This window comes from Canis lupus, chromosome X, assembly GCF_003254725.2.
Source record: "Canis lupus dingo isolate Sandy chromosome X, ASM325472v2, whole genome shotgun sequence".
Lineage (NCBI taxonomy): Eukaryota > Metazoa > Chordata > Mammalia > Carnivora > Canidae > Canis > Canis lupus.
This window is the reverse complement of record NC_064281.1, coordinates 25,977,465-26,003,949: the sequence shown is the minus strand read 5'-3', so window position 1 is coordinate 26,003,949 and position 26,485 is coordinate 25,977,465. Positions and strand designations below refer to the sequence as shown.

General features: G+C 40.9%; 1 protein-coding gene and 1 pseudogene across 13 annotated transcripts in view; both read left to right on the top strand.

Moving 5' to 3' along the window:
- Nucleotides 1–26,485, top strand: part of TAB3 (TGF-beta activated kinase 1 (MAP3K7) binding protein 3) — an 89,046-nt gene that overhangs the window by 32,218 nt on the left and 30,343 nt on the right. For 4 of the 13 annotated variants that reach the window (XM_049107305.1, XM_049107304.1, XM_025439341.3 and 1 more), the window contains exons 3-4: nucleotides 5,261–5,337; nucleotides 5,578–5,697. The exons of 1 other annotated variant lie outside the window; for it this stretch is intronic. The gene's annotated coding sequence lies outside the window, so the exon portion shown is untranslated. Of the gene's footprint in view, nucleotides 1–4,034; nucleotides 4,077–5,260; nucleotides 5,338–5,577; nucleotides 5,698–14,117; nucleotides 14,222–26,485 lie in introns of all 13 variants that reach the window. 8 more of the 13 variants (XM_025439345.3, XM_049107302.1, XM_025439398.3 and 5 more) reach the window with 6 other exon arrangements.
- Nucleotides 196–4,003, top strand: LOC125754611 (B-cell CLL/lymphoma 7 protein family member C-like; annotated as a pseudogene).

Genomic DNA, 26,485 nt, shown 5'->3' with positions numbered 1-26,485 from the left:
CCGGAACTCCGGGATCACACCCTGAGCTGGAGGCAGAAGCTCAACCTCTAAGCTACCCAGGCATCCCTATTGTAATTTTTCTTACAGGTCCATGTTAAATAACCAAGTTGTAAAGATGGTAAATCTAGTATTATAAACATAATACTATATGTTATTTGTAATCTAAATATATTAGATTTACCATCTAGTATTATAAACAAATATGGGTATAATTTTTAAAATGTAGCATAATTCTTGCTCTGAGCCATTGGTAGATCTGTTTCAAGAAAGATTATATAATACTATCATCTTTGATTTTTATCTAGATAGTTTGTTTTTCCACTTTATACAAATGTTCCGACTCTTTTAAAACATCTGTTTCCGAGTACAATAACATGTGTGGGTGTGTGTTGTGAATTAAACACTGGACAAGGTGTTATGAGGCCTGTTTTATGAACTTACTAGCTTTTTAGCAAGTTTTAAAAATCCCTGTAACCTTCAGTTACCTCCTGTGTAAAATAAGAGGATTGTACTGAGGTTGTATTCAGGGTTTCTCTGCGTTGGCACTATTGACATTTGGGGCCAGATAATTCTTTGTTGTCTGGGGCCGTCCTGTGCCCTGTACAATGTTAAGCAGTGTCGTTGGCCTCTGCCTACCAATGCCAGTAGCATCCCTCTTCAGTATGACAACTAAAATTGTCTCTAGACACTTCAAGTGTGCCTTTTTGGGCAATGTCATCCCCACTTGGGAGCTACTTGGTTACATGATGTGTAGAATTCCTACCAACTTTATATTTCTTTTGTTTTTGTTTTCCTTTTTTTCTTTGGTTTTAATTCAAAAAATCCTATTCTTTGCAACCTAGCTTAAATGTCATCTCTTCTGTGAAGCTTTCCTTTGTATTTTTTCCTTGTCTTACTTTATTTCTGTATCTGACAGCTTATTATAGGACTTAATGCATTCTACTACAATTGTCAGTGTGTTTCTTTGAGGGCATGGGTCTTCTGTACCTCTTAGCTGTGTGCTCAGATTTTGTTAAATAGTCAACAGTGGATGTGGGAGGATTGTCAGGTTTGACATTGTTAAATAAATAATTATAAATGATATTTTTGTTCATCTTTCATACCTTTCCAGTAGGAAATTTCCATGGTTTGTGATCTTGAATTTCTGGGTTTAGGAAACTGATTACTTTAAAAAAATCGTTTTAGAAGGCAGGAACCTCTGGTAGTTCGTGAGGAAGCCACAGAAAACAGACGACATTTGAGAAAGATAAAATCACACAGAAATTCATAACATAAAAGGTTGTTTTAGTTTTTAATCCAGATGTTTCTCAAATCCACTTGGTTAATTATTTTTTTAAAGATTTTATTTATTTATTCATGAGAGACAGAGAGAGGCAGAGACATGGGCAGAGGGCAAAGCAGGCCCCCCGCCGGGAGCCGGATGTGGGACTTGATCCTGGCATCACACCCTGAGCTGAAGGCAGACACTCAACTACTGAGCCACCCAGGTGTCCCCACTTGGTTAATTGGAAACCTGCCATCTATTCAGATACAAGTAAAATGGGACGGTGGTAAATATTTTTTCTTACATTACCTATAATACCTCACCATATTCTTTTTTTTTTTTTTAAGATTTTTATTTATTTATTCATGAGAGACAGAGAGGCAGAGACCTAGGCAGAGGGAGAAGTAGGCTCCATGCAGGGAGCCTGATGTGAGACCGGATCCCAGGACCGCGCCCTGAACCAAAGGCAGATGTCCAACCACTGAGCCACCCCAGGCATCCCAACCTCACTATATTCTAAGTCACTATTTCTCATAGCAACCCGCAGTAAAAAACAAAAAACAAAAAACAAAAAACAAAACAAACAAAAAACAGAAGAAACCAAACACATTTTAGTCTTGATCTAATACATATCCACACCTCAAACAAGTTATTTGAACTACTGTTTATCATTACTATGTATAAAGCACTCTTATGTTTTCTGTGACATTTCTTTTTTTTCTTAAATACTTGTCATTACCCAATAAATTTATTACACACTCCACTAATAAGCGACAACTTACCATTTGAAAAACACTGTTCTAAGTAATCTCTTTAATAAAATGTAGAGGGTAGCCCTGGTGGCCCAGCAGTTTAGCACTGCCTTCAGCCCAGGTTGTGATCCTGGAGACCCAGGATCAAGTCCCAGGTCGGGCTCCCTGCATGGAGCCTGCTTCTCCCTCTGCCTGTGTCTCTGCCTCTCTCTCTCTCTCTCTGTCTCTCTGTCTCTCTGTCTCTATGTCTCTCATGCATAAATAAATAAAATCTTTAAAAAAATAAAATAAAATGTAGAGATGATCTGCCTCTAGCATATGTGTTACCAGTCAGTTGTCCTGTCTTTCTTTTTAAATGATACCATTTAAGAATTGACCTAATTAAGACCTTGTGGGGAGGGACAGCCAGCCAAGAGAGTGGTACCTGGGTCCTTCGCCGAGCCTGAGACCGCTGGACAGGAGGCGGCCCAGCCACAGCCTCAACTTTGGCTCCACCACCATGGCCGGCTGGACCATGTGGACTGAGACCCAGAGCTGGGGTAACGATGACATCAAGAAAGTGATGACAACCATCGAGAAGGTCTGGAGGTGGGGGAAGTGTGGGCGACACTTCTTCGTATCTTCAAGTGGGTGCCTGTGGTGGACTCCTAGGAGGAAGAATGACAGGACGCACGCAGAGAGATTCTCAGGCCCAGAGTGGCAGGACAAGGGTGCCAGTCCTTGAGGGTGGGGGATGGCTCTCTTGCTGGATCACGATGAGAACAATAATCAGTTTCCATTTGGAAGGCTCTCTGCAGAAGGGCACTGAGCCCAGCCCTGGGGGCACCTGCTAGCCCAGCTGCCCTGTGTCACCTGCCAGACACCAGAAGGGGTCTCAGTAAAGAGAGAGATTCTGGGGGTATAACTGATGAACCCCCAATGCTGACCAAAGACGATCCTGTTCCAGAATTGCTGGAGGCTGAGACCCTCAAAGTTTATGGTCTTTGAGCTAGTGCCACCCATCCCGAAGGCAGCCCAGGGTGACACAAAGTACTCAGAGAGTACCCTCTCTGTCTATTCAAGCACATCTGCCCACATGCCTGTGACTCCTGAGAAGCTGGCCTGCCTGCCTGTCCTGTTGCCCCAGGAGCCCTTTTGGATTTTTACAAATAAATGCCCTTGGGACACCTGGGTGGCTCAGCGGTTGAGTGTCTGCCTTTGGCTCAGGGCGTGATCCTGGGGTCCTGGGATTGAGTCCCATATCGAGCTCCCTGCATGGAGCCTGCTTCTCCCCCTGCCTCTCTCTATGTGTCTTTCGTGAATAAATAAAAATAAAATCTTAAAAAAAAAAACAACCCACTCTTTTGTTAAAAAAAAAAAAAAAAAACAAAAAAAGACCTTGGAACACCTCAACCAGATTAATTAATTGGAAATCAATTAATTTAAAATCCCATATTTTGTCATTTATAGTAAGTATCTATGTACAAGACACTGTTGGTTTTTGTACTCAACATTTACAATGATAAAACCTAGGGGAGAACAAAAGATTAGTAAACTATTTCAGGGGCTCATAGTGGTGACAAATGCATGACTTTTTGGGCATTTGGGGGAGAGAGGAAAGCTGTGGTGATTTAGGTCACTGGGAGAAAGCATGAATGTGGGGTGGATTTTGCATTGACATCAGAGATTTCTACATGGTAGAAAACAGCATTTGTGTAGGTGCCCAGGACTTTTGCTCATTTTTTGGGTAATGTTTAAGATAAAGTAATTGAGAAATTTTTAAAATTTGGTAAAGTGCTGAAAATATACAGTATAAACAGGATATGTTAACTTCCATGTGGTTATAAAATGAGGTTCAGTCAGGAGATTAGAGACTTCTATCCATGATATAAGCCATTATTTGCCCCCAAAGTTAACATTGGATTATTAGGTTCACTGGGATAACATTGGATTATTAGGTTCACTGGTTCATTGGATTATTAGGTTCATTATTAGGTTCACTGGGATAAAGATACAGTATTCCCCCCCTTTATCCACAGGGAATACATTCCAAGACACCCAGTGGATCCTCCAAACTGCAGGTAATACCAATCCCTATATACACTACGTTTTTTTCTGTATAGAGATATTTATGATAACGTTTATAAAGTAGGGACAGGAAGAGGTTAATAATAAAATAGAACATTTATGACGATATACTGTAATGAAAGTTAGGTGAATGTGGTATCTCTCTTGAAATAGCTTATTTTACTGTACTCATCCTTATGATGATGCGAGATGACAAAATGCTTACATGATCTACAGTGACATGAATGACGTAGACATTGTGACATAGTGTTAGGCTACTATTGACCTTCTGATGATATGTTGGAAGGTGGATCATCTGCTTCAGGACTGCAGTTGACCACAGGTAACTGAAACTGCAGGAGGCAAAACCATGTTAAGAGGGAACCATGTACTTTCTGAAGGAAGGGGAGAGAGAATGCTCATCTGTCAAAATAAGCCAGTAAGGTTACTGTTCTTTATATAAATTGCTCTTCATGGAACAGAAATGGGTTATATTTATAGTCAACATTTTTTAAAAAGTTATTATTTTGGCCATACAATTTATTTATTTTTTATTTTTTTAAAAGATTTTATTTATTCATGAGAGAGACACACAGAGGTAGAGGCAGAGGCAGAGGGAGAAGCAGGCTCCATGCAGGGAGCCCGACGTGGGACTCGATCCCAGGTCTCCAGGATCATGCCCTGGGTTGAAGGCAGGTGTTTAACCGCTGAGCCACCCAGGCGTCCCTAGGTTGAAGGCAGGTGTTCAACCGTTGAGCCACCCAGGCGTCCCTTGGCCATACAATTTAAAGTTTCCTACATGCTTTCGGGACCCGGGCTTCATCCTTTCTTCTGTAAATGGATGGAGAGGTTCAGGATGGTACGTCACAACCAGGTGTGCTACAAAAGCGTTAAGAAAATAAATGGTGGATTATTTTTTAGTTTTTCTGAACTACTGCTCTTTTCTTGGGATAATGTAGAATTTAATTAATGTAGAAAATATGTGTGACCTAAAAAAAAAAAAAATGTGTGACCTAAAAGAAAAGAATATAATTCAGCTTGTGATGAAACTTGGGAAAGAACCACCTGTCCTAAAAGTGTGGTCTAACATTCTGTGTGCTGTTACTAAAAGCATCAGAAGTCAGAGTTTTTGTCATGTTTACATACTGAGTTAGGAAGTTAAGCAAAAGGATAACTCCTCATTTTGTCACATTTCCAGACTACTGAAAAGAAGGTGCTTTTAGAGCTGGAGATGTGAATACGACTCCTGTGCCAGAGATCATTAATCATCTTGAGGTAAATTTTTTTTAATTAAATAGATGGTTTTGTATAGTTTTAATTTTACAGAAAAATTGAGAGGATAATACAGAGAGTTCCCATATACCTGGCACCCGGTTTCTTCTATTATTGATAGATGACCTTAGCTTGGTACATTTGTTACAGTTAATTAAGCAATAGTGAAACATTGTTATTAACTAAAGGTCCATAGTTCACTCACATTTCCTTAGTTTTTACTTAATGTATTTTTTGTTTCAGGATTCCGCCAGGATACCACATTATATTTAGGCATCATGTCTCCTTAGGCTCCTCTTGCGGTGACAGTTTCTCAGACTCATTGTTTTGATGACCTTGTCAGTTTTGAGGAGAACTGATCAGGTATTTTGTAGAATGTCGCTCAATTAGGATTTGTCTGGTGTTTTTCTTGTTGTTAGACTGATCTGGGTTTTGGGGAGGAAGACCACAGAGGTAAAGTGCCATTCCCATATTCTTGTCATATCACATCAAGAATATGTAGTATCAACATAATTTATCACGGTTAGTGTTGGCTTTGGTCACCTGGCTGAGAAGGTTTATGTCTGCTTTCTTCATTCTCCACTCTAATGTTACTTTTTTTTTTTTTTAAACACTGTCGTGGTATTAGATTGAAGGCACTGTGTAGTCATCACTTAAGGAGTGAGATGTTGCACTCCATCTCCTGGAGTGTGTTCTACATAAATTATTGGGAGGTTTTTATTTTATTTTATTTTATTTATTATTTTTTTTTAATAAACTAATTTTTTATTGGTGTTCAATTTACCAACATACAGAATAACACCCAGTGCTCATCCCGTCAAGTGTCCCCCTCAGTGCCCGTCACCCACTCACCCTCACCCCCACCCCCCACCCCCCTCCCCTTCCACCACCCCTAGTTCGTTTCCCAGAGTTAAGAGTCTCTATGTTCTGTCTGTATTGGGAGTTTTGAATGGAAGATTATCTTTCCTCCTCTATTTGCTTATTTACTTAGTCATTTCTTTGTATCATTATGAATTCATGGATACTTATTTTATACTTTGAGTCATAATCTATTACTACTTTATTTATTTTGTTGCTTAAATTTTTCTAGCCTTGACCATTGATGATCTCTTTTGGTTGGCCCCTATGTTACTTTATTTTATTTTATTATTTTTTAAAGATTTTATTTATTTATTCATGAGAGACACAGAGAGAGAGAGAGAGGCAGAGACACAGGCAGAGGGAGAAGCAGGCTCCATGCAGGGAGCCCGATGTGGGATTCGATACCCGGTCTCCAGGATCACACCCTGGGCCGAAGGTGGCGCTAAACCACTGAGCCACCAGGGTTGCCCCCCCATGTTACTTTAACATGCCCCCATCGTCATAAGGGGGGTTCCTTTTGAGCACTTCCTTCCTAGTATTATAAGATACTCCAGACTTACCCTGTGTATCCTCTGTTTTAGTTCTATAATCAGCCATTTCTCCCCAAAGCCCTAATTCCTTTTATTAGAGAATTACATTAGAAATCAAGATCTGAGTACAAGTAGGCTCACTGTTCCTTTGAGGGAGTATTGCTTCTAGGCTCTGTTAGCTGAAATCCCATGTATGTGCTATCTATATGTTTATGCATCTGTATGAATGTTTCTCTGTATCTGTTTTTATGTATCTGTATCAGTATTAAACTAAACGTGAGTTTTAACTGATGACTCCAACCTAATCCATTACCACACAGATCATTCTAGCCTTCTCCCCTTGCTTGTCTGTAACCTCTGACTCCCAACAGTGAGACACCTGGCTTTCACCATTCACTGTCCATGTACTTAATTGTTCACTCCAGTGTATGGATAGATAGATGTATAACAGTTTTGTTGACTTCTACACTCATGGGAAACAACTTTACCAACTAGAGTACAGTGCTTATATACATTTCTTTTTGCTTTTACTTTAGTCTTACAGATGCTACTCATTTCCAGAGTTAATTTAGGTCAGCACCATCCGTCTGTGGCCCCGCCCCCCCCGTTATATTGTTTCATATGTTTGTAATAGTTAGATTATATCATAAATGGTGTCTGTTCCCTCCTGGGATCCTCTGACCTGAATGATGTTTTTATTTTTTTTATTTTAAAAAAATTTTTTAATTTATTTATTTATGATAGTCACAGAGAGAGAGAGAGAGAGAGGCAGAGACACAGGCAGAGGGAGAAGCAGGCTCCATGCACTGGGAGCCCGATGTGGGATTCGATCCCGGGTCTCCAGGATCGCGCCCTGGGCCAAAGGCAGGCACTAAACCACTGCCCCACCCAGGGATCCCCTGTTTTTATTTTTTTTTTAAGATTTTATTTATTTATGAGAGAGAGAGACAGACTGACAGACACAGGGGCAGAGACATAGGCAGAGGGAGGAGAAGCAGGCTCCATGCAGGGAGCCCAATGTAGGACCCAATCCCGGGACTCTGGGATCACGCCCTGAGCCGAAGGCAGATGCTCAACCACTGAGCCATCTAGGTGTCTCTAAATGATGTTTTTAAATTTGCATACTTGAAGGTTCACTCTTGGGGCGCCTGGGTGGCTCAGTTGGTTAAGTGTCAGACTCTTGATTTTAGCCCAGATCATGATCTCAGGGTGGTGAGTTTGAGCCCTGTGTCAGATGCCAGGCTGGGCAGGGAACCTTCTTAAGATTCTCTCCCTCCTTCTCCCCTCTTCCCCTCAAAAACAAAAGGTTCACTCTTTGTGTTATAAAGTTCTGTCGGTTTTGACAGGTGCATGATGTCATGTATCTACTATTAGAATATTGTACAGAACAATTTCACCACCCTTAAAATTGCCTGTGCTTCACCTATAAACCCTCCCTACAAACCCCTGGAAACAACTGATCTTTTTACTCATTCTCTAGTTTTGCCTTTTTCAGATTGTTATTGAAATATTTAAGGTCACTTTATAAAGGAAATCTTTGGTTCTTCTAACCTAGATACCATTTTTCCTTACCACCAACTCAGTATTCTTAAATAAACAAAATATTTCTTTTCTTTTTTTTTTAATTTCTTTTTAAAATTTATTTATTCATGATAGTCACACGGAGAGAGAGAGAAAGGCAGAGACACAGGCAGAGGGAGAAGCAGGCTCCATGCACCGGGAGCCCGACGTGGGATTCGATCCCGGGTCTCCAGGATCGCGCCCTGGGCCAAAGGCAGGCGCCAAACCGCTGCGCCACCCAGGGATCCCAACAAAATAGTTCTAATAAGAGTCAAGGCTTTCCCATTTCTTTCTTCATATTCCGCTGTATAAGGTCATTTTGCTTTATTTTTTTATTTTTTATTTTTTTTGCTTTATTTTTTAATATTCTACTTCTTTGGGGGCACTTGGGTGGCTCAGTCGATGGAGGATGCAGCTCCTGATCTTGGGGTCATGAGTTAGAGCCCCACATAGGGCATAGAGCTTACCTAAAAAACTAATAATTGGGGCATCTGGGTGGCTCAGTCATTTGGGGGTCTGGCTCCTGGTTTCGGCTCAGGTCATGATCTCATGGGTCATGAGATTGAGCCCCAAGTCAGGCTCCTGGCTTGGCTGGGAGTCTGCTTCAGGATTCTCTCCCTCTGCCCCTACCCTCACTGGCTCAAGCTCCTTCCCTCCCTCTCTCTTTCTCTCAAATAAAGACATTTTTTTTAAAAGATTTTAGTTATTCATGATGAGAGAGAGAGAGAGAGAGAGGCAGAGACACAGGCAGAGGGAGAAGCAAGCTCCATGCCGGGAGCCTGACATGGGACCCGATCCCGGGACTCCAGGATCATACCCTGGGCCAAAGGCAGGTGCTAAACCACTGAGCCACCCAGGGATCCCCTAAAGAAATTTTTTAAAAAAAAAATTCATTTATTTATTTGAGAGAGAGAGTGTGCGTGCATGCATAAGCAGGGAAGGGGCAGAGGGAGAAGCAGACTCTCCCTTGAGCAGGGAGCCAGACATGGCACTAGATCCCAGAACTCCAGGATCATGACCTGAGCCAAAGGCAGACACTTAACCAAATGAGCCACCTAGGTGCCCTATAAAGAAATATTTTTTAAAAAATAAAAAGCTAATAATAACAATACCCTACTTTCTTGGTATCATACTCAGAATTGGGAGAAGATTCCAAGTACCTTCATTTTTATTTTCATTGGGGAGGTTAATGGGGAGAGGCAGGAGTGGCGTGTCTTTTTTTTTTTTTTCCCAGGATTTTATTTATTTATTTGAGAAAGAGACAGAGTGCGAGAATGAGTCAGGAGGAAGGGCAGAGGGAGAGGATGAAGCAGGCTCCCTGCTCAGTGCAGGAAGCCCGTTGTGGGGTTCTCTCCTAGGACCACTTGATCTCAGAACCCTGGGATCATGACCCGAGCTGAAGGCAGATGCCCAACTGACTGAACCACCCAGGCACCCCAGAGTGGTGTGTCTGATAGTTTCTGTATAGGTGGCATCTGGCTAGCAGATACTTACTTGGGAGGAGGAGTGCTAATTTTATTTTTATTTTTATTTACTTTACTTACTTACTTACTTATTTATTTATTTATGTATTTATTTATTTATTTTATTTATTTATTTATGATAGTCACACAGAGAGAGAGAGAGAGGCAGAGACATAGGCAGAGGGAGAAGCAGGCTCCCTGCAAGGAGCCTGATGTGGGACTTGACCCCAGGACACCAGGATCATGCCCTGGACTGAAGGCAGCGCTAAACTGCTGAGCCACCCAGGGATCCTCAGGAACCCAAGCTCTTGACACCTGCAGCATCTTTGGTTTTGTTTACCTTGTTGCCTTTTCTTCTTTCTCATAAAAAGGCAACTGTATTATCCTTATATTTTAAAGACTTGAAACTAGGGTTCAGAAGTGAATAAAACTTCTTTAGAACCAGTAGGGAAGCTTGAGTAAGCTTTTGGGTCCTTTAGAAGCTCTTTGTTGACAACAATTAAATAGCCATCGAGTGTTCTGAATTTGGTTAGCCTCTCAAGTATGGAAGTATCATTTCTTGGTGGGAAAGTTGTCTTCATTTCTGTAAATACAAGATTTGATGACTAAGGTCATTCTTACCATTAAATTCAGTGAATTCCATTTTTCTTTTCTTATTTCATCCAGCAAATATTCATTGAATACCTAGTCTGTGCCAGGCCCTGTGCCTAATCAGTTGTATACCCTCACAGGAGAAATTGAATTACAGAATCTAAGAGTTGTAGGTCTTAGCCTTTTATTTTTTTATTTTTTAAAGACTTTATTTATTCATGAGACACAGAGAGAGAGAGAGAGAGAGGCAGAGACACAAGCAGAGGGAGAAGCAGGCTCCATGCAGGGAGCCTGACATTGTTCTCAATCCTGGGTCCCCAGGATCACATCCTGGGCGGTGCTAAACCGCTGAGCCACTCGGGCTGCCTGGTCTTATCCTTTTAATTAAATGAAAATACCAAAGCATTAGAGCTGTGCTGTCCAGTAAGGTAGCCATTGCTAACTGCAGATAGCTGCTGACCGCTTGAAATGTGGCCTGTCTGAATTGTGATGTGCTGTTAGTATAAAATACACACTGGATTTTGAGGAGTTAATTTGAGAGAAATAGGTAAAATAGCTCATCATTGATTTTTTTTTTATTGATCATATATTAAAATAATACTGTTTTTGAAATACCAAATTAAATAAAATATATATATATATATATATTTTTTAAATTTATGATAGTCACAGAGAGAGAGAGAGAGAGAGAGAGAGAGAGGCAGAGACACAGGCAGAGGGAGAAGCAGGCTCCATGCACCGGGAGCCCGATGTGGGACTCGATCCCGGGTCTCCAGGATCGCGCCCTGGGCCAAAGGCAGGCGCCAAACCGCTGCGCCACCCAGGGATCCCTAAATAAAATATATTAAAATTGTCATCTGTTGCTTTTTTCTTCACGTGGCTACTAGAACATTTAAAAGGACTTGGGTTATATTTTTATTAAACAGTGCTGTCTTAGACCTTCAGTGACTTGGCAGGGTTATTCATCTAGTTGGGACTCCTGTGGCTTTTGCAAATTATAGGTCACCTTACTGTGAAAATGGCAGATAATGTTTGTTTTGATGAAAATCGTGAGTAATTCAAACAGGTTTAAATATTTTATTTATTATTATTATTTTTTAAATATTTTATTTGACAGAACGAGAGCACAAGCAGGAGAGTAGCAGGCCCCCCGCAGAGCAGGGAGCCCGATGTGGAGTTCCATCTCAGGACCCTGTGGTCATGAACTGAGCTGAAGGCAAATGCTTAATCTGCTGAGCCACCCAGATGCCCCTAAAAGATTTTATTTTACTTGAGAGAGAGCACGCAAGCTGGAGGGGGAGAGAGAGAGAGAGAGAGAGGGAGAGAATCTGAAGTGGACTCCTCAACTGAGTGTAGAGCCTGATGTGGGGCCCTGATCTCATGACCAGGAGGTCATGACCTGAGCCAAAAACAAGAGTTGGCTGCTTGACCGGCTGAACCACCCAGGCACCCCTACACAGCTTTGAATTGACTCTAAGGACTAAAGTTAACACTAAGGACTTTGAAATAATATACATTTTTTTTTTTTTTTTTTAAAGATTTTATTTATTTATGATAGTCACAGAGAGAGAGAGAGAGAGGCAGAGACATAGGCAGAGGGAGAAGCAGGCTCCATGCACCGGGAGCCTGACGTGGGATTCGATCCCGCGTCTCCAGGATCGCGCCCTGGGCCAAAGGCAGGCGCCAAACCGCTGCGCCACCCAGGGATCCCTGAAATAATATACATTTTAAATTAAGCCTTGAATGTTAATCTGGTAGAATATTTTAGTTTTTCAGATTGAGAGATTTTAAAAGTGGAAAACTGGAAAAATATACAAACTGAGTAGCTTAAACCTGTTTTTCCTTTTTCCTAAGCATTCATCACTTGCTCTACATAGGTGATCCCTGATCCCCCAAAATTTTATTGGAGGTGTGTGCAAGAGGTGGGGGGCAAAATTCATCTCTGTTTTTTTTTTTTTATCTTATTAGGTAGATTTTTTTTTAATTTATCTACGATAGTCAGAGAGAGAGAGAGAGGCAGAGACACAGGCAGAGGGAGAAGCAGACTCCATGCACCGGGAGCCCGACGTGGGACTTGATCCCGGGTCTCCAGGATCGCGCCCCGGGCCAAAGGCAGGCGCCAAACCGCTGCACCACCCAGGGATCCCGGTAGATTATTTTTTTTAAAAGACTTACTTATTTACTCATGAGAGACAGAGAGAGAGAGAGGCAGAGACATAGACAGAAGGAGAAGTGGGCTCCCCGCAGGGAGCCCAATGTGGGACTTGATCCTGGACCTTGGATCCTGAGCCAAAGGCACACGCCCAACCACTGTGTCCTGGTAGGTTGGTCTAGTAGTAAAAGTGACTCTTCATTATGGAACAGACATTTGAGCAAGTATAAGATCAGGCTCTGGCAATGCAAAGGTGAACAAAGCATAGCCCCTGAATAGAACTACAGGCTTTTTGTTTCATTTTGTTTTGACTTTTTATTTGGAAATAATTCCGCAAGTACAGAAGTTGCAAGGTAAAAATTACATACAAGAGCACCTTAGGGCAGCCCCTGTGGCGCAGTGGTTTGGCGCCGCCTGCAGCCCGGGGCATGATCCTGGAGACCCGGGATGGAGTCCCGCATCGGGCTCCCTGCATGGAGCCTGCTTCTCCCTCTGCCTGTGTCTCTGCCTCTCTCTCTCTCTCTCTCTCTCTCTCTCTCTCTCTGTGTGTCGCTCATAAATAAATAAAATCTTAAAAAAAAAGAGCACCTTATATGCTTTATCCATATTCCTCTCTTGTTAACGTTTGCCGTTTTTGCTTTATTCCTCTCCCTCCGTGTGTTTGCGCGTGCACTGTGTGTGTGCATGCACATGTACACGTACACATGTCATATATGTTCTTTCCTGAATCATTTGAGAGTAAGTTGTCATGCCCTTTACTCCTAAATATTTCATTGCCTAACTTCCTAAAACTAATGTAGTCTCATATATAGCCATAGTACAGTTATCAATTCAGTATACTTAGTAAATTCAATAAATTAAACATAATGGAGTACTTTTTATAATCTAGCATCTGTGTTTCTATTTTGTCAGTTGATCCATTCTTTTATAACATTTTCCCCCACTTAGTAGGGGACCCAGTCTAGGATCAGTTATTAGCTTTAGTTTCATGTACTCTGTCTCCCTTAATCTGTGATATTTTTTTTTTGCCTTTTTCTTGTATGACTTTAGCGTTTTTAAAATGACAGTTTTACCCTGTCCTCACCCCCCTCCTTTTTTCAGTAGAATTTTTGTCGTTTTTGCTTTGTCTCTTATTAGACATTTCAGATTCTGCGTTCCTGACTGGAATACTATAAAGTAATATGTTTTCTCAGGGTGTCACATCTGGAGGTGTACGTTCTCCATCTTTCCCACATTGATGTTAATTTTGATTAGCCAATCACAATATTGCTTGATTTATCTACTGTGTAATTTTGCCCCGTTGCAACTGATAAGCAGTTCTTTGGAGAGATACTTGAAGACCATTCATACATACTACTCTTTATCCAAATCTACTCCTAGATTTAGCATCACTTGATTTTTGCTTGAAGCAATCTGTACTGTGATATCTGCACAGTGATGATTTTTTAGGTTTCAGCACTCCTTGCATGTTTACCAATTGGATTCTACTGTAAATAAAAGCCCACCCTTCTCCATTTATGTATGTATGTATTTATTTCATACTAATGGCAACTCATGGGTTCCTCTTTTCTACAGGCCTGTAATTCATTAGTGTCCTTAATTATTTTGGTACTCAAATTATCACAGATTTGGCCATTGGAAGCTTCTTCAAGCTGGCTCCCAGGTCCTTATGACAAGCTCCCATCATTTTTGAGTACTTCCCCACTTCGTGGTGTAACAACTTGTTCCAGGTAAAGCTACAGTTTTATCTGAAAGACCTTTATTTTTTATTTTTTTTAAGATTTTATTTATTTATTAGAGAGAGAGTGTGCACAAGCCAGGGTAGGGGTAGAGAAGCAGACTCCCCACTGAGCAGGGAGCCCAATGAGGGGCTCGATCCCAGGACCCTGGGATCATGACTTAAGCTGAAGGCAGTTGCCTAACCCACTGAGCCATGCAGGTGCCCCTCTGAGAGACCTTTAGATACACAAGTGGCTAAGCGTAGTGTGCTTGGTGTACTTATGAGGATAAGCACAACTTGCTGTGACAGCATAGTGGAGGGTCCTCTAGCATGGTGTGGGTGGAGGAGAAGCATGGCAGTAGGACTCAAGGAATGGGGTTGTCAGTGGAAGCTTCCTTTGAGGAAGCGCCATCAGTACCAACATGTGTAGGATCAGTGTGGCTTAGAGAAGCAGTGGTGAGGGAGGAAAAAAAGCATCTCAGACAGATGGATGATCATGGTCTAATGCCCTAAGAGGAGGCAGCACAGGATCACACCTGGCTCTGTTCTGTTGGGATGCATTGAGTGGAGGGGACTGATCAGATCTGCATCTTAGAACACAAACACTCTGGCACTGATGTGGAAGAAGGCAAGACCAGAGGTGAGAGAGCAGCAGGAAGTTGGAGCTGTAATGTTGATGACAATATTCAGAAATGCCCTAAATAATAGTAACAAATGCTTTCTGACTTATTAATGTTTGCCATTTAAATTTTGCTACAACTCAGGATGCCTGGGTGGCTTAGCGCTTGGGTGGCTCAGCAGTAGGGCGTCTGCCTTCAGTTAAGGGCGTGATCCTGCGGTTCCGGGATCGAGTCCCTCATCGGGCTCCCTACATGGAACCTGCTTCTCCCTCTTCCTATGTCTCTGTCTTTGTCTCTCATGTCTCTCTCTCTCTCTCTGTCTCTCATGAATAAATATATAAAATCTTTTTAAAAAATTTTACTACAACCCTACTATTATTTCCATTTTATAGATGAAATTTCAAAGGCATAAGGATTGAATATATTTCTCAGACACTCACAAATGGCAGAACTGGGGTGGAAACCACGAGCACTTCATTTCACTCTCTAGTTGGTTGTGCAAGAGTCGAAGTCCAGGATTACACCTTGGTTTCTAGTATCGTTGAGTAAATAGTGGTAACATTCATGGAGAGAACAGAGCATTTGGGGAAGGGTTGTGGTGAGGATTTCCTTTTTGAATATATTGACAATTATCTTTGGGCATATCCAGATGGTGCTCTGTAGTAGGCAGGTGGTTATGTGTCTGGAGCCTTAGAGCATGATGTTTAAGATACCAGTTTGGGAATCATCAGCCTTTAAATGTTATTGAATGCTTACTAGTGGATAGGATGGCTGGTTACAAGGTTGTAGAATGAAAAGAGGAAGCAGCTTAGGGCAAAAACCAGACAAATGTTAATGGGACAAAAGTGGGAAAGGGCAGCCCAGGTGGCTCAGCGGTTTAGCGCCGCCTTCAGCCCAGGGCCTGATCCTGGAGACCCAGGATCAAGTCCCACGTGGGGCTCCCTGCATGGAGCCTGCTTCTCCCTCTGCCTGTGTCTCTGCCTCTCCTCTCTCTGTGTCTCTCATGAATGGATAAGTAAAATCTTAAAAAAAAAAAAAAAAGAGGTGGGAAGAAACCAGACTAGTATATTGTTAAAGAGGCTAAAAAAAGAAGTAGCAATGAGTATTGTCAAATGCTGCAGAGGTTAAGGGGGCATAGGGACCAGAAAATATATCCTCTGGATTTAGCATCAGAGAGATGGTTAAGTATGTCAGTGGAACAGTGATAAGAGCCAGATTAAAGCAAACTAAGGAATGAATTGCAGGGAGCAGAAGAGTATAGGGTAGATAGAAAGTCTGCATATATGCCAGTCATATTCCCCCACATTTTAATTTTTCTTTTAAAAAATATTTAAATTCAATTTGCCAACATATAGTATAACCCCCAGCGCTCTTTCCAGTAGGTGCCCTCCTTGGTGCCCATCACCCAGTTACCCCATTAATTTTTCTTCATGTTTATTAGACGGCTTTTGTGTGGTGATTGGAAGTCATTAAAAACAGTTGCTAATAGCTCTTTTTACCTGTGGTTAGCTAATCTCATAGCTATGGGCTTTGTGGCCACTTTGTTAGAGTGTGCATAATTCTTGACAGTCTTGGCTTGGAAGGAAGAAGAGAACAAGCCAGATGCCCAGTAGAAGCCAACAGTTTGCATGCAAAACGACATGACCTGCCCATAATCAGTAGCAAGTTTGAGATTCCATGAGGATTGTTTTTTAAGTATCTCCTTAATTATAAACCAACAAAAGTAATTCATTATTTTCCTTAAACATTTTTAGTTCATTTTTTCCAAAGATTCATTTAGTTTTTTTAAAAAAATCTTTTTTATTGAAGGATAGTAGTCTTACAGGGTCATATTAGTTAGAGGTATACAACAGACAACAGAGTAATTCAATAATTCTAGACATTACGAGTGCTCACTACAATAAATGTAGCTACCATTTGTCATGACACAACATTATTACAATATTATTGACTGTATTTCCTATGCTGTACTTTTTATCCCCATGACCTATTTTATAACTGGATGATGGTACCTGTACCTCTTCATCCCCTTTATGTATTTTGCCCATCCCTCCTCCCCTCTGGCAACCACCAGTTTGTGCTCTGTGTTTTTGAGTCTGTTTCTGTTTTCTTGTTTATCTGTTTTGTTTTTTTTAGATTCTACATGTAAGAGAAATCTAATAGTATAAGTCTTTCTATGATTGGTTTATTTCACTTAGCATAATACCCTGTAGATTAATGTTGTGAATGACAAGATGTAATTTGTGGTTGAGTAATACTCCATTGTGTATATATACTAAATGTTCTTTACCATTTAGCTACCAGTGGACGCTTTGGTTGTTTCTTTCTTTTTTTTTTTTAAGATTTTATTTATTTATGTATTCATGAGAGACAGAGAGAGAGAGAGAGGCAGAGACACAGGCAGGGGGAGAAGCAGACTCCATGCAGGAGCCCGATATGGGACTCGATCCGGGAACCCCCAGATCATGTCCTGAGCTGAAGGCAGATACTCAACCACTGAGTCACTCAGGGGTCCCTCTTTTTTTTATTTTTTAAGATCTTATTTATTCATGAGAGACACAGAGAGAGAGAGAAGCAGAGACACAGGCAGAGGGAGAAGCAGGCTGCATGCAGGGAGCCCGACATGGGACTTGATCCCAGGTCTCCAGGATCACACCCCAGGTTGAAGGCGGCGCTAAACCACTGGGCCACTGGGGCTGCCCACTTTGGTTGTATCTATAACTTGGCTATTGTAAATAATGCTGCGTTAGAAATGGGGGTGCATGTAGCTTTTCAAATTAGGGTTTTCATTTTCTTCAGGTAAATACCTAGCAGTTGAATCACTGGATCATATGGTATTTCTATTTTTAATTTTTTGAGGAACTGCCATACTGTTTTCCATAGTAGCTGCACCAGTTTACATTCTCATCATGAGTGCATGAGGGTTCATTTTCTCCACAGTTTTGCCAACACTTACTTTGGTCTTTTTGGATATTAGACATTTTGACCAGAGTGAAGTGCTAATTCATTGTGATTTTGATTTACACTTGCCTGATGATGAGTAATGTTGGGTGACTTCTCATGTGTCTCTTGGCCATCTGGATGTCTTCTTTGGAAAAATGCCTATTCAAGTCTTCTGGCAATGTTTTAATCAGAATGTTTGGTGTTTCATTGTTTCTTTTCTTTTCTTCTTTTTTTTTTTTTTAGTGTTATACGCATTCTTTATATACTTTGCATATTAGCCCTTTATGGGATATATCATTATCATTTGCAGATATCTTCTCCCCCTTCAATACGTTGTCTTTTTGTTCTTTTTGATGGTTTCTTTCACTGTATTAAAGCTTTTTTGTTTGATACAGTCCCCATAGTTTATATTTTCTTCTGTTTCACTATCTAAGGAGACATACCAAAAAAAAAAAAAATGTTGCTAAGGCTGATGTCCAAGACATTACTGCCTGTTTTCTTTTAGTTTTATTTTTGCAGGTCTCACATTTAGGTCTTGAATCCATTTTGAGTTTCTTTTTATGTATGTTTTAAGAAAGTGGTACAGTTTGATTCTTTGGCATGTAGCTCTCCAGGTTTTTTATTAGCACCGTCCATTGAAGAGACTATTTTTCCCCATTGTATATGTTTGCTTCCTTTATTGTAGATTAATTGACCTTGTGAGCCTGGGTTTCTTTCTGGGCTGTATGTTCTGTTTTATTGAGCTATGTGTCTATTTTTGTACCAGTACCATACTGTTTTGATTACTATACCTTTTTAGTATAGCTTGAAATCTGGGATCATGATACTTTGAGTTTTGTTCTTTCTCAAGTGTGCTTTGGCTATTTGGGATCTTTTGTGGTTCCATACAAATTTTGGCAGTATTTTGTTAATTTATTTATTCATGAGAGACACAGAGAAAGAGAGGCAGAGACACAGGCAGAGGGAGAAGCAGGCTCTATGCAGGGAGCCCAATGTGGGACTTGATCCCAGGACCCCAGAATCACACCCTAAGCTGAAGGCAGACGCTCAACTGCTGAGCCACCCAGGCATCCCAGGATTATTTGTTCTAGCTCTGAAAATGCTGTGGGTATTTTGATAGGGATTGCATTGAGTCTGTAGATCGTTTTGGGTGGTATGACATTTTAATGATAATTATACCATTCCATGAACCTGATGTATCTTTCCATTTGTGTCATCTTCAGTTTCTTTCATTAGTGTCTTATAGTTTTCCAAGTACAGGCCTTTCATCTTGGTTAAGTTTATTTCTACGTATCTTATTTTGTTTTGATGCACTTGTAAATGGGATTATCTCACTTTTTCTTTCTCCTTTGTTATTAGTGTATAGAAATACAACGGATTTTTGTGTATTTTGTATTATGTAACTTTACTGAATTTATTTATTGGTTCTAATAGGCTTTTGGTGGCATCTTTGGGTTTTTTTCTATATAGAGTCATGTCATTTGTGAATACTGAAAGTTCTATTTCTTCCTCACCACTTTTGATGTCACCACTTTTGATGCCTTTTATTTCTATTGTTTGATTGCTGTGACTAGGACTTCCAGTAGTACGTTGAATAAAACAGATGAGAGTGGACATCCTTGTCTTGTTCCTGATTTTAGAGGAAAAACTCTCACTTGTTCTCTGTTGAGTGTACTGTTAGCTGTGGGATTTTCATCTGTAGCCTATATTACGTTACCCTCCCGCTGAACCCACTTTGTTGAGAGTTTTTATCATGAATGCATGTTCAATTTTGTCAGATCTTTTTTCTCCATTTATTGAGATGATCATATACTTTTTATCCTTTCTTTTGTTAATGTGGAATATCACATTCATTGATTCTTGGATATTGAACCATCCTCACAGTCTTGGAATAAACCCCACTTGATTGTGGTGAATGACTTTCAGTGTACACCATTTAGCTCATATTTTGTTGAGGATTTTTGAATCTGTATTCAGGGATATTACTCTGTAATTTTTAAAGATCATTATTTTTTTAAGAGAGAGTGTGTGAGCTGAGGTGGGAGGGGTAGAGGAAGAGGAGAGAATCTTAAAGAGACTTCCGTGTGGAGCCTGATGTGGGGCTTGATATCACCAACTTGAGATCATGAGCTGATCTGAAACCAAGAGTCAGATGATGCTTAACTGAGGCAGCCCAGGCACCTTTGTAATTTCCTTTTATTGTAGTGTCTTCATCTAGTTTTGATATCAGGGTAATACTTGTCTCATAGAATGTGGCAACTTTCCTTCTATTTTTTTTTTTTTTTGAATACTTTGAAAAGGTTAAGTAATTTGGTAGAATTTACCTGTGTAGCCATCTGGTCCTGGACTTTTGTTTTTTGATTATTGATTCAGTTTTGTTACTAGAACTAATCACTCTGTTCAAGTGTCATATTCTTTCTGATCCAGTCTTGGGAGATTGTATATTTCTAGGAATTTAGCCACATCTCTTCTATGATGTCCAGTGTTTCGGCATAGAATTTACGGTAGAAGTCTCTTATAATCCTTTGTATTTTTTTTAATTTTTATTTATTTATGATAGTCACACAGAGAGAGAGAGAGAGGCAGAGACACAGGCAGAGGGAGAAGCAGGCTCCATGCACCGGGAGCCCGACGTGGGATTCGATCCCGGGTCTCCAGGATCACGCCCTGGGCCAAAGGCAGGCGCTAAACCGCTGCGCCACCTAGGGATCCCTCCTTTGTATTTTTGTGACATCAGTTGTTATTTTGCCTCTTTCATTTCTTTTTTTTTTTTTTTAAGATTTTATTTATTCAAGAGAGACACACACAGAGAGAGAGAGAGAGAGAGAGAGAGAGAGAGAGGCGCGGAGACACAGGCAGAGGAAGAAGCAGGCTCCATGCAGGGAGCCCGACGTGGAACTTGATCCCGGGTCTCCAGGATCATACCCCGGGCTGAAGGCAGCGCTAAACCACTGAGCCACCTGGGCTGCCTTTCTTTCTTTCTTTTCTTTTTTTTCCTTCCTTCCTTCCCATCCTTCCCTTTCTTCCTTCCCTTTTCTTCCCTTCTAGAGCACGCAGGGAAGTGGCGTGGAGGGGCAGAGGGAGAGGGAGAGAGAATCTTAAGTAGGCTCCATTTCCAGTGTCAGCTCTATCCCATAACCATGAGATCATGATTTTTTTTTAAAGATTTTATTTATTTATTCATGAGAATACACAGAGAGGAGAGAGAGAGGTGGGGGGCAGAGACACAGGCAGAGGGAGAAGCAGGCTCCATGCAGGGAGCCTGACGTGGGACTCGATCCAGGGTCTCCAGGATCAGGCCCTGGGCTGAAGGCGGCGCTAAACCGCTGAGCCACCAGGGCTGCCCATGAGATCATGATCTAAGCCGAAATCAAGATTTGGATGTTTAACTGACTGAGCCATCTGGGCACTCCTCTCCTCTTTCATTTCTGATTTTATTTATTTGAGTCTTCTTTTTTTCATGATGAGTCTGGCTAAAAGTCTGTCAGGTTTTTTGTTTTGTTTTGTTTTGTTTTTAATATTTTCAAAGGACCAGTTCCTGGTTCACTGATCTTTTCAGCCTCTATTTCATTTATTTTCATTCTGATTCTTACTTTTTTTCTTTCTTCTAGTAACTCTGGGCTTTGTTTGTCCTTGCTTTTTCTAGTTCTTTTGAGTGTAGAGATCTTTCCTTTTCTTTTTTTTTTTTTTTTTTTTTTTGAGATCGGCCTGTATCCCTATAAACTTCCCTCTTAGAACACTTCTGGGGATCCCTGGGTGGCGCAGCAGTTTGGCGCCTGCCTTTGGCCCAGGGCGCGATCCCGGAGACCCGGGATCGAATCCCACGTCGGGCTCCCGGTGCATGGAGCCTGCTTCTCCCTCTGCCTGTGTCTCTGCCTCTGTCTCTCTCTCTCTCTCTCTGTGACTATCATAAATAAATTAAAAAAAAATTTAAAAAAATTAAAAAAAAAAAAGAACACTTCTGCTGGGACACCTGGGTGGCTCAGTGGTTGAGTGTCTGCCTTCAGCTCAGGGCATGATCCTGGTCCGGGGATCGAGTCCCCCCATCAGTTTCCCTGCGAGTAGCCTGCTTCTCCCTCTGCCTGTGTGTCTCTCTGCCCGCCCCCCCCCCCATAAATAAGTAAAATCATTAAAAAAAAAAAAAAGCGCTTCTGCTGTGCTGCAAAGATTTTGAACTGTTGTGTTTTCATTTTTATTAGTCTCCAGGTATTTTTAAATTTCCTCTTTCCTGTCCTTGTTGACATATTGGTTGGTTAGTAGCACATTTTTTTAGTTTCTGCATGGTTGTGTTTTTCCAGTTTTTGTTGTTGCTGTGGTTACTGATGTCTAGTTCCATATCATTGTCATTAGAAAACATGTTTGATATGATTTCAATCTTCTTAAATTTATTGCGACTTGATTTATGACATAACATGTGGTTTATCTTGGAGAATGTTGCATGTCCACTTGAAATGAATTATGTATTCTTCTGTTTTGGGATAGAATGTTCTGTATATATTTGGTTCTTTGGTCTAATGTGCCATTCAAAGCCAGTGTATCTTGATTGATTTTCTGTGTCATTGATCTATCCATTGATATAAGTGGAATGTTAAAGTGTCTTATAATGATTGTATTACTCTGTTTCTCCCCCACTTTTTAAAAAGATTTTATTTATTCATGAGAGACACAGAGGCAAAGACACAGGCAGAGGGAGAAGCAGGCTCCGTGCAGGGAGCCTGACATAGGACTCGATCCCGGGTCTCCAGGATCACACCCTGGGCTGCAGGCAGTGCTAAACCACTGAGCCGCCTGGGCTGCCCTCCCCTTTTGTTTATTAACATTTGTTTTATGTATTTAGATGCCCTAATGTTGGGTGTGTGTTTACAATTGTAATATTTATTCTCTTGTTGGATTGATCCCTTTATCATTATGTAATGCCCTTCTTTGTCTTTTGTTGCAGTCTTTTAGAGTATGTTTTGTCTGATAGAAGTATTGCTACCCAGCCTTTTTTGTTTTTATTTCATTTGCATGGAATAGTTTTCCATCTCTCACTTTCAGTCTGTCTTTTTGTCTGAAGTTAAGTCTCTTGTAGGCAGCATGTAGATGTGTCTTTTTTTTTTTAATGCATTCGGTCACCCTGTGGCTTTTGATCATAATGTTTAGACCATTCACATTTAATTATTAATAGGTATGTACCTTTTGTAATTTTGTTAATTTTTTCTGATAGCTTTTGGAGTTAGGGATCTTTCTTTGTTCTCTTCTTTTCCCCATGATTGGGGACATTTAGGTTTTTTTTTTTTTTTTTAATTTTTATTTATTTATGATAGTCACACACACAGAGAGAGAGAGGCAGAGACATAGGCAGAAGGAGAAGCAGGCTCCATGCACCGGGAGCCCGATGTGGGATTCGATCCCAGGTCTCCAGGATCGCGCCCTGGGCCAAAGGCAGGCGCCAAACCGCTGCGCCACCCAGGGATCCCGGGGACATTTAGTTTTATGCTTGAATTCCTTTTTATTTTTTTGTGGTCTATTACAGGTTTTTGTGTTGCAGTTACCATGAGGTTCATATATAACATTCTAAGTATATAGCAGTCTGTATTAAGTTGATGGTTGCTTAAGTTCTAACACACTTTCAAAGACTGGATTTTGGGATGCCTGGGTGGTTCAGCAGTTTAGCGCCGCCTTCAGCCCAGAGTGTGATCCTGGAGACCCGGGATCGAGTCCCACATTGGACTCCCTGCATGGAGCCTGCTTCTCCCTCTGCCTGTGTCTCTGCCTCTCTTTCTGTGTCTCGTGAATAAATAAATAAAATCTTTAAAAAAACAACAACAAAGGACTGGATTTTTACTTTCCCCATCCATCTTTTATATGTTTTACATATTTTTATTTTGTGAATCCCTTAATTTTTTAGGTACAAATGATTATTACTACTGTTGCCTTTTTCCAACCCCCTTACTGTTGCCTTTTTACCTTCTTATAGCAGTGTAAATGATTGATGTACTGTGTGTTTGCCCTTACCCTTGAAGTTTTTTTCCTGTCATAGTTTTCTTACCTTTTGTCATGGCTTTTTCTTTTCCACTTAAAGAAGTCCCTTTAGCATTTCTTGTAAGACTGGTTCAGCGATGATGAACTCCTTTAACTTGTTTGTCTGGGAAACTGTCTCCTTTGATTTTGAGTGATAACCTTGTAGTGCAGAGTATTCTTGGTTCTAAGTTTTTTCCTTTCAGCACTTTGAATATGTCTTACCACTCTCTCTTGGCCTGCTAAGTTTCTGCTGAAAAATCAGGTAATACCCTCATGGGTTTTTTTGTTGTTGTTGTACATAACTGTTTGGTTTCCTCTTGCTGCTTGTAAGATTTTCTCATCTTTAATCTTTGACATTTTAATTATTACTTGTTTTGGTATGGGCCTTTTTTGGTTCATCTTATCTGGGGTTCTCTGCTTCCTGGATCTGGATGTCTCTTTTCTTCCCTAGATTAGGGAAGTTTTCAGCTATTATTTCTTCATATGAGTTTTCTGCCCCTTTCTCTCTTAGCTCCTTCTAACAGCTGCATGATGTGAATGTTGACTTGCTTGATGTTGTCACAGGCCCCTTAACAATCTTCATTTTTAAAAATTTCTTTTTGGTGTTCAGCTTAAATGTTTTTTGTCACCCTGTTTTCTGGATTGCTCATCTGTTCTTCTGCATCCTCTAATTTCCTGTTAATTACCTCTGGTGTATTTTTTATTTTAGCTATTACCTCAGATTAAAAAAAATAGTTTCCTTTTGTTGAAGTTCTTATTCTTAGTTCATTCACTCTCAAGTCTGGTGAGCAACTTTATGATCGTTACTTTGAAATCTTTGTCAGGTTGATGGCTTATCTCATTTTGGTTTAGTTATTTTCTTGAAATTTTGTCTTTGTCTATTCCTCTGCCCCCTTTTTAAATTTGATTTTGTGTTTGTTTCTATGAATTAGGTGAAAGAACTACCTCTCCCAGTCTTAGAGGAGTGGCCTTACATAGGCACATTGCCCGTGTGGACTGTGTTCCTCTTGGGTTTGGGTAGCTGGCTGGCTCGAGTTGTAATGGGTGTGGGCTCTGGGTCCCGGGAGCAGAACCTGGTGCGGATGGAGGTGTCTCAGGGTGGTTTGCACTGTGCCCCCTTGGTGAGATTACTGGAGCCATAGTGTGTGTGGAGCGATAGGCCTGGTGTGTGCCCCCACTGGGGCTTCCCTGCTTGGAAGACTGGAGCTGGTGTGTGCTTGGGGCCCAGGACTAGCTGAAGTGGCGGGGTGTCTAGAACACCTGGTCCTTGTTCTGTGTGAACTTTCAAGGTGGGAGAGGGAAGGTAAACATTGGCACTCACCAGCACCTCTGACTCCACTGTTTGGCGGATGTTCTGGGGTTAATAAATGGTTTTCCTTCACTCATCGTCTAGTTACCCTTTAAACTGCAGTTTATTTTCTTTGCCCCGGGCAGGTGAATCTGTACACGCGTCTGTGAGTGATACCTTCCACTGTTGGAGTTTGTGGTGTCAAGGTGGCGTTGCCCTTACTACTGGGCTTCTCTTTCTCTTGCCGTACTGATTGAGGTCCCTCTAGCCTTGTACTGTGCACAAGGTGTTCTGTCAACCCTCTGTTCTTCAGGAGGAAGTGATTTATACGTAGGCATAAATGTGGTGAGTCCCTGGCAGGAGAGGAGTTTAGGGTCTTCCTCTCCTGCCTTCTTGTACCCATCCAAACACTTTTTATTTTTAAAATACTGATTATGGAGGCACCTGGGTGATTGATTCAGTGGTTGAGTGTCGACCTTTGGCCCAGGTTGTGATCCTGGGGTCCTGGGATGGAGTCCTGCCTCGGGCTCCCTACTCCCTACTCCCTTGGGGAGCCTGCCCTTCCTCTGCCTTCCTCTCTGTCTCTCATGAATAAATAAATAAAATCTTTTTTTTAAAATAAAATCTTTTTTAAAAATTAAAAAATGGGAAATATATGCAGTTGAACCCTTGAACAACATAGGTTGGAACTGTATGGGTCTACTTATATGCAGATTTTTAAAAATAAATACAGTGCCCTAAATGTGTTTTTTCTTTCTTACGATTTTCTTAATATTTTTTCTTTAGTTTACTCTATTGTAAGAGCACAGTATATAATCATTTAACATGACAAAATACATATTGATCTACTGTTTATGTTATTGGTAAGGTCAACAGTAGGCTGTTAGTAGTTAAGTTTTGGGGGAGTCAAAAGTTAAATATGGATTTTCGACTACACTGGGGTTGGTGCCCCAAACCCCCGTGTCTTTCAAAGGTCGTATGTGTTAAAATGTTTATCAATTTATTGATCCTTGATGCTGCCAGTTAATTTATGATTTCATCATTATTTCACTAGTTGCCTTATTTATATAGGCGTGGTTAACTTGAGTAGTGCCAGTGAGATTGGATGTTAATGTTCTCTACTCAAACCATAACCTCAAATCCTGCTATCTTAGCACCTCTGCCAGTGGCATCAGAAATACATGAAAGCCTAGCTATTTAGGTCTGGCTGATGATGGACCACGAGCATCATCTTTTTAATTAGTTAATTTATTTTTCTTCTAAGATTTTATTTAAATTCAAGTCAGTTAACATATTGTGTACTCTTGGTTTCAGGAGTAAAATCTAGTGATCCATCACTTACTTACAACACCCAGTACTCATCACAAGTTCACTCAGCAAAATGCCTGTTACTCATTTAGCCCATCCCCCACTCACCTCA